Source organism: Prionailurus viverrinus, chromosome B2 (genome assembly GCF_022837055.1).
Source record: "Prionailurus viverrinus isolate Anna chromosome B2, UM_Priviv_1.0, whole genome shotgun sequence".
NCBI classification, from domain to species: Eukaryota; Metazoa; Chordata; class Mammalia; order Carnivora; family Felidae; genus Prionailurus; species Prionailurus viverrinus.
Window position 1 is genome coordinate 103,061,611 of NC_062565.1, and position 8,138 is coordinate 103,069,748.

Sequence of the window (8,138 nt, forward strand, 5' to 3'; positions counted from 1 at the left end):
CTGGATTCCAATACAGCTTTATTTACAACAATAGGCAGTGGGCTGCATTTGGCCCACAGACCATAATTAGTTTCCTCATGATCAAAAGCACAGATAAAATTATGTTGTCAACAACCCATGACACCCTGCTCAAAAGCCTTTATTTTATTTATTTGTTCTTTCTGCCAAATGAAGTCCAATCTCCTTACCTTCCATTCAAAGCACAGCAAGATTTTGGGTCCCGGCCTATGTCTCCAACCTCATTTTTCTCCTCTACTCCTCAATCACAAATTTGAATTTGAATCAAGTTGGGGTCTTAGGCACTCTCTCAACATTTCCCCATGCTCCTCTTCCATGCTCACACTGTTCCCATCAGATGGAATATTCCCATAAGAACAAAACCCTGTCTACATTCTGCTCATCCTTCCAGAGGTAGCTCACATATGCTGCTTCCTCAGTAATAACTATTTAAATCATCTGATCCAACTTTCTCTTCTCGATTTCCATAACACTTATTCCTTTCATATCTCCTTTAAGACTGTTTTGTCCCCTCCTTTTTTGTTGAGGTATAATTTACACATACTAAAATCCACCCATTTAAAGTGCAGAGTTGATGAATTTTGACAGCTGCATACAATTGTATAATCACCATCACAACCAAGATATAAAACACTTCTATAATCCCAAAAAAGGTTTTTTGTGCCCCTTTGAAGTTGACCCCCTCCTCCAAACTCTGGGTAAACTCTGTTCCTTTTGTCATTATAGTTTTGCCTTTTCTAGATTCTCCTATAAGTGGAACCATAGAGGATATGTCTTTTTTTTAATATATGACTTTCAATTAGGATAAAGTTTCTGAGGTTCATCCATGCTGTTTTTGAACATATTTTGTTCCTTTTTAAAGAGATATACCACAAAATTTATTAGTAGACAGACATTTGAATTGCTCCTATTTTTAATTCCAATGAATAGTGCTGCTATGAACATTTGCAAACAGATCTTTGTGCGGACGTGTTTTCATGTTACTTTGGCAAATACCTAGGAGTAAAATTGCTGGGTCGGATGAAAACACCAGACTGTTTCCCACCATCGTCACATGAGAGTTCCAGTTGCTCCCCATCCTCATTAGCCCTTGGTCGTCAGTCTTTAATTTTTTCATACTAGTCGTTGTTGTGGTGTCTCAGTACACTCTTCCTTTGCGCTTCCCTAATGACTAATTGTGTTGAGTTACTTTTCATGGTGCTTAGTAGCCATCTGTATCTCTTCTTGGGTGAAATGCCTAAGCGTTTTGCCCAGTGTTAAAATCGGGTTGTTCTTGAGTTGTAAGAGTGCTTTATAAATTCCAGATAAAAGTCCTTTGTCGGATGGGTTTTGCACATATTTTCTCTTGCTCTGTGGCTTGCCTTTTTGTTTCTTTGGATGTTTTTCTCCACGAAAAAGAAATTAAATTGAATGAAGTCCATCCTTCCTGTTATTTGTAAACTCCATAAGGGGAGGGATTGTGAGTTACACATCTTACGTGTCAATATATGATAATAAGACTGGAAAATAATTATGTAATGGGCACTAAGATTTGTTTTATATATTTCTTTGCATTTGATTGTCACCCACCTGTAAGTAGGTGTTCTTGTCCTCACTGTGGTGCTGTGGAGATGGAAGCACTGAGAGGTGTCGTGACTTCATCGGTTAAATGACTAGTAAGAAATGGGGCCAGAATTCAAACCAGGGTCTTCTGTTTGACCTTGAGGTCCATGCTTTTAGACACATTAGGATGCCTCCCTTTGTTGGATGACTAGGTATATGAGTGAATGAATGCTGCCTTATTTGTTCTTAACGATTACGTGTGTGTGTGCACATGCATTAGTAGTAGCCTTTGTACGCATTAAAAACTCTGCAACAATTCAAAGGACTGAAAATAGTGATTAGCCATGATGGGAAGAGAAAGTTGGGGAAGCAAAAGTAGGAAAGAAAGTTACCATGTTTTACATCTTTCATTTTTGAACCAGATGAATGTATTATGTAGTATATCAACCTATTAAAAGAAAAATGAAGCCCCATATTTAGGACAATGACATATATTAGAAATCAATAGAAAAACAGCTTATACATTTTATTAAGGGAATAATTACTCATGATTCTGCAAGACAGAGAGAGAAAGAAACCATTACATTGCTGTGTCTTCAGAGTAGAGGATTTCTCTTAAAATATTTTAAATTTGAAGCTTCCACATGTGACTGTAGACATGCTTGCAAATTTAGGCCAAGGGCAAGAAGTCATACCTTCAAAATTCCCTTTTCATTCACCATGTTAGTTCTTTTTTTTCCCAACGTTTATTTTTTATTTTTTGAGACAGAGAGAGACAGAACATGAACAGAGGAGGGTCAGAGAGAGGGAGACACAGAATCTGAAACAGGCTCAAGGCTCTGAGCTGTCAGCACAGAGCCTGACACGGGGGTCGAACTCACAGAGTGAGAGATCATGACCTGAGCCGAAGTCGGCCGCTTAACCGACTGAGCCACCCAGGCGCCCCAACACCACCATGTTAGTTCTAATGTGTGGTAGCCAAGCCCATCTTCCTGTGGGGCCCTCAACAAAGGAAGAGTCAATTACTGTTAAAAGCTTTGGGTTATTAACATAGAATTTGTACTTGTAGTTGCCTGCTCCCCAGATTCACAGAAGGACAAAATTACAATGAATTTTGAAAGACTCCCCTGCAACTAATGAAAATACAATTAATGAAAACAGAAGACCTCACTGGCCTTAATGAGAAGGCCTGAGATGGATTTAATTGCTGGGCCTACCCCAGATGCTCTGTTAGATTCACACCATGGAAGAGCCAACATGGGTATAGCGGAGTATGGACATGACATCAATAAGACATGTCAAAGCTATTCATCACTTTGATGTTTCATGAAAGCCCTGACAGAAAGCCCTCATGACTGGTTGGATATCTTGCTATGTTCCTAAGGCAGCTTCTGCAGACTTGAAAGAGCAGGCAAAAGAGTGCCAGCGTGTCTTTGTCCTCTCGTTCCAGCTCCCTGGCTGCCTGGATCACAGCATGCATTATCTGTGGATCAAAGGGATGACGCTTGTCCGGAAGGCTGGATGCACAGGTGGAAGATGCCGCAGCCGGCACCAGGGACACCTGAAGAATGAGCCAGGTGGAGATGAGCTAAAAAGGAAAGGGAGCTTTAGGAGTGGGCCTAGGGAGAATGGTGGTTGGGGGTATTTATATAGAAGGGATGGATAGTGAAGTCATTAATGATTCTGAGAGAGACAGAGAGGGAGAGAGAAACCATCGCAAGCACCCCACGCCCAGGGCCTACATTGTAGAGAGTAAACACTGCGCACAGAGTACATTTCCCTGATAGGAAGCTCTGTGCAAAGGTCCCAAAGCAATTCCTTAAAAGTCCTATGTCATGATGAGCTTAGAAAGATCTAGACATGGAAATGTAGCAATGGCCGTAATGGGTATAATAAACCCCATTGGCTGGCCTGAGTTTTAACTCCCTGCAATGGCGGTTCTCTTCAGATAAGGAGGTCTGAGCAACCTTTTCCTTCCTTAGGTCTTTATAGGGGTATCTTTTTATATAGTAATAATAGCCTGCACAGTGCAGAAAAGCACAGTGAAAGATAAGTGCTCATAAGCAGTATGGTGCAGTAATTAAGAGCCCAGGATCTGGTAAAAATCTCAGCTCTGTCACTTTCTACCCTTAAGGTGATAGGACAAGCTAATTAATCACTTTGCACCTCAATCTTCTCATCTCAAAAATAGAAATAATAATGAAAATAATAGTATTTGCCTAGATCAGTTGTTGTGGAAGAGAAACAAGGTAAGTATATAATGTGCTTAGCATGACCCTGGAAAACGGAAAGCTTCCAATAAACTCTAGCAGTCATTGTGATTACCATTGTTATTACCAATTTTATTACCAATAAATTACCAATACCAATTACCAATATTATTACCATTAATAATATTAATATTATTATGACTCCAGCTTATCTTCTACTTCCCATATTTAATCTGTTAACAAATCATTCAATATAAAATCTGATGTCTACCTTGGCCCAGATTTTTGTCATCTTGACTGAAAATATATATGCCTGTTGGACCCCAGTCTCATTCTTCTTCATCTCAAACTTTTGACCAAGCGTATATCCGGAGGTAAGGATATGGCGAATACACTTGTCATTTACATTATCTGACAGTGTGAATATTTGCTTCCCAGAAGCCTGATATGGAAAACACATAGCACCGCTAAAAGCATTAAATAAAATAGAGTTGATATGGTTACACTAATCTGCACTTTCTAAATTTATTTATGGAGGCAAAGAAAATAGGCTGGTGTGGATTTCGTACAATTTTGGATCACACTAACCTAGATTCAAACAGTTCGTTCAGCTAAAAATATTGTTTCCTCCCATGAGGTTCCCAATTTTGCAGAGAAAGATGCCTCTGAGAAGTACAGTACTTGATACAGTGAATGGTCTTGTATTCCAGAGGAGAAATTACACAAGGACATCACCACCGCATTCTCCAGAAGTAGAGATTCTTTGGCACTGAGTCCCAACCGACGTAGGGTCCCCTGAAGTACAGAACAAATGATACCAGTAGTGCAGCCAGCCTCGGTGGAGTTGACGACAGAGGGTGTCTTTGTGTGGTCAATGTTGACTTCCTTTTGTGGCCAGGCCCACTGAGTTGGGGGTGACAGAAGGCAAGAAAGAAACCAGACCCACAATTAACAGATGGCTGGCCCAAGTCCAAGGGGGAAAGAAACCACCTCAGAAGCCTCACAGAAAATATTTGCCTGGGAGGCTCTTCCTTAGAAGGATGTTGAGGGTTGTTAAATATATCCTGCTGTTAGGCAAGTGAGAATTTTACTTGTTTCTTACACAGAAAGAAACACCAGGAAGAAAAGCCCTGCTCTTAAGAACAGTTTTTTAATTATAAAAGTAGAAAACATGTTTCTTTCTAACACTTAACATTGAACTTCCTTCATCATCCCATAAGCAACCTTGCGGATGTCAGGTGGCAAGTCCTCAGGGTCACCTATACCCATCCCTGTCTGCTCCCTCTTCAGCAGGGAGACATCTCAAGCCACATTTCATTTCTGTAGTGTGGAGGCAAGTGTCACACATTTCATAGGTAATTCAGTAGATACCAGTGGGATTAATGTTTTAAAATGAAACCATCAGGGGCATCAAGATGGCGTCTGCCAGCAGAGTTGTTCAGGTAGTCAAACCACATAGTCCATGAATAAGGTTCCCTGACAGAAGAGACAATCCTAAACTCAATGTATCAGAAGTTTTGAGCTCAGCAGGACTCCCATCCCACTCTTCTTCAATTTCACAGCGTTCTAAGGGCAGGAAATCACCAGATTTGCTGATTCATCAGGGTCCACCAGACACTGCAGAAATAATAAAAACATTACGTCAGAAATACAGAAGGAAACTTGTGTCTCGAGAAGAAATTGAATTTATCCAACCTGGAGGTCCAGAATAATCACTGACAGTGTGGCTGCTGTTTGTAATCAGACAAAAGAATGGTCTTTACAATAAAGGACTTCCAAAATGGCACATGAGAAATTACACATTAAACAACTTGAATATTCTGTAAGAAAAAAAAAAGGAAACATAGAAGATTTAGATGGACACTTGTATCTCCTAATATATGTATCTTGGTCAGCTTCTCCACAAACTTACCTATTTGCTTATATTCTTATTAAAGTATACATTTATAAAAATTTTTAAAGAAATTATCAGCTCTGCTGTAACCATCATCTTTATTTAAATTCACTGACCTTTATACCAAGGCCAAATACATTTTCATCTTTATACTTTGTTAAAGCCATCTATGTAAAGTTGGCAGAAAAACCTATGGTAACTTATAGTTAGTAATAGTCTCCACGTGTATTTTATTTTTTTAACCCCAAATCTCAAGGCATTTTAGAAAGAAACATTATTGCATCTTTTATTTTTAATGAAAAAAATAAAATAATGATAAAAATGAATGTCAATCTAGGGGCGCCTGGGTGGCTCACTCGGTTAAGTGCCCGACTTCAGCTTAGGTTATGATCTTGTGGTCCGTGAGTTCGAGCCCCGCGTGGAGCTCTGTGCTGACAGCTCAGAGCCTGGAGTCTGCTTCAGAATCTGTCTCCCTTTCTCTGCCCCCTCCCCACCTCACACTCTGTCTCTGTCTCTCTCAAAAATAAATAAACATTAAAAAAATTTTTTTAAAAATGAATGCAATCTAAATAATAGCCAATAAAAAGTTAGCAAATTCTGGTAATTGATAAAAGAGTATACTATGCAGTCATTAAAATTATGATATAGCTTTACATTAACAGAACACTATCCTTGGAAATTTTATTAAAAAAAAGTAAAAGCAGTTTAAAATATGTATTATACAATACTTGATTTTGTAAAAATATGTGTGGATGTATGTGTAAAAATATGTATGGATATGTTTGTGTTTGTAAATAGGAAAGTAATTAAAAGGTATTTAACATTGGTTTTCTACCATGATGGGGAAGGGGGCACAGTACAACTGATTCTTGTTTTTATATTTTTTATATTTCTTGTTTACTATATTTTCTGTTTTTATAACAATGGAGAAGTATTATTTTATATACAGAAAAAAATACAGCCAATTTAAAAGAATATGTAGCAACAATCATTTTTTTTTAAGTTTTTTAATGTTTATTTTTGAGAGAGAGAGAGAGAGAGAGAGAGAGCGCGCGCGCGTGCGCGCGCGCACGCGCACGCGCACGCGCACAAGTTGGGGAGGGGCAGAGAGAGAGAGGGAGACAGAATTTGAAGCAGGCTCCAGGCTCGGAGCTGTCAGCACATCTCAGACTCCGGAAATCATGACCTGAGCCGAAGTCTGACGCTTAACCAACTGAGCCACCTAGGTGACCCAACAATCTTAAAATATTTTTGATTTACCCCATATCTCATGACCAATAATTATTTAAATTTTTTTCATGCAAGTTGTACTGGTTAGCTAATTTTTTTAATGTATTTATTTATTTTTGAGAAAGAGAGAGAGAGAGAGAGAGAGAGAGAATGAGCGGGGGAGGGGCAGAGAGAGAGGGAGACAGAGGATTCAAGATGGGCTCTGCGCTGACTGCCAAGAGTCTGATGTGGGACTCAAACTCACAAACTGTGAGATCATGACCTGATCCAAAGTCGGACACTCAACCAACTGAGCCACCCAGGCGCCCCTGATAAGCTAATATTTTGAAACAAAGCACACCAAAATTCACTTCCTTAAAATGCTAATCTATTATTGTTATAGCTGATGAATCTCTTTGACACCTGAGGATTGCCTGATCTAGGCTGAGTTTGGTTGATGTCACAGGTTGACTTGCATCCCCCCAAAAATGATATGTCAAAGTCCTAACACCTAGTTCCTCAGAGTGTGACTATATTTGGAGAAAGGCTCTTTAAAGAAGTAACTAAGTTAAAATTAGGTCATTATGGTGGGCCTAATTGAGTATGATTGGTGTTCTTACAAAAGAGGAATGCCTCAAAAGAGAATGCTAGGTGAACATAAAGACAAGCTACAAGCCAAGAAGAGAAGCCTCAGAAGAAACCAAACCTACCAGACTTCTAACCTTGATCTCGGACTTCCAGGCTTCAGGGCTGTGAAAAACCAAATTTCTGTTGTTGAAGCCCCCTAGTCTGTTATGGCAGTCCTGGAAAACTAACAGAGCTGATAAAAGCTGGGCTCCAGCTATAGGTTGCTTTGACTACTTTAGTGGGGGCAACCCACTTCCATGTGTCTAAATTCCTTTTTCTGGCACCTGGCTAGCCCTGGGCTTATCTTTCTCATGGGTGGCAGGAACACAAGAGAGAAAGTGGAAATATGCAAGATCCCTTGAGGCTTAATTTTGGAGCTAGCACGCTATCCCTTTGGCCTCATTCTATTGACCAAGGCAATTCACATGACCAAACCAGAAGTAGAGATCAAACACAACCTAAGTAATAGTCCATAAGAAGTATGCCTACTGTGGGAGAGCACTGCCAAATGGCATGGCATAGAGGGAAAGTGGGGTGGGGAGGGGGAATTGGGGCAAATAATGAAATCTATCATAATATCTTCGCTGGTCATATATATGTTTATATTGTCTTAGGTCACGTACTATATCTATATATTT

General features: G+C 39.6%; 1 pseudogene; it reads left to right on the forward strand.

Moving 5' to 3' along the window:
• Positions 1 to 4,079: 4,079 nt before the first annotated feature.
• On the forward strand, positions 4,080 to 5,635 carry LOC125166489 (alpha-ketoglutarate dehydrogenase component 4-like; annotated as a pseudogene).
• The last annotated feature ends 2,503 nt before the right edge of the window (positions 5,636 to 8,138 follow it).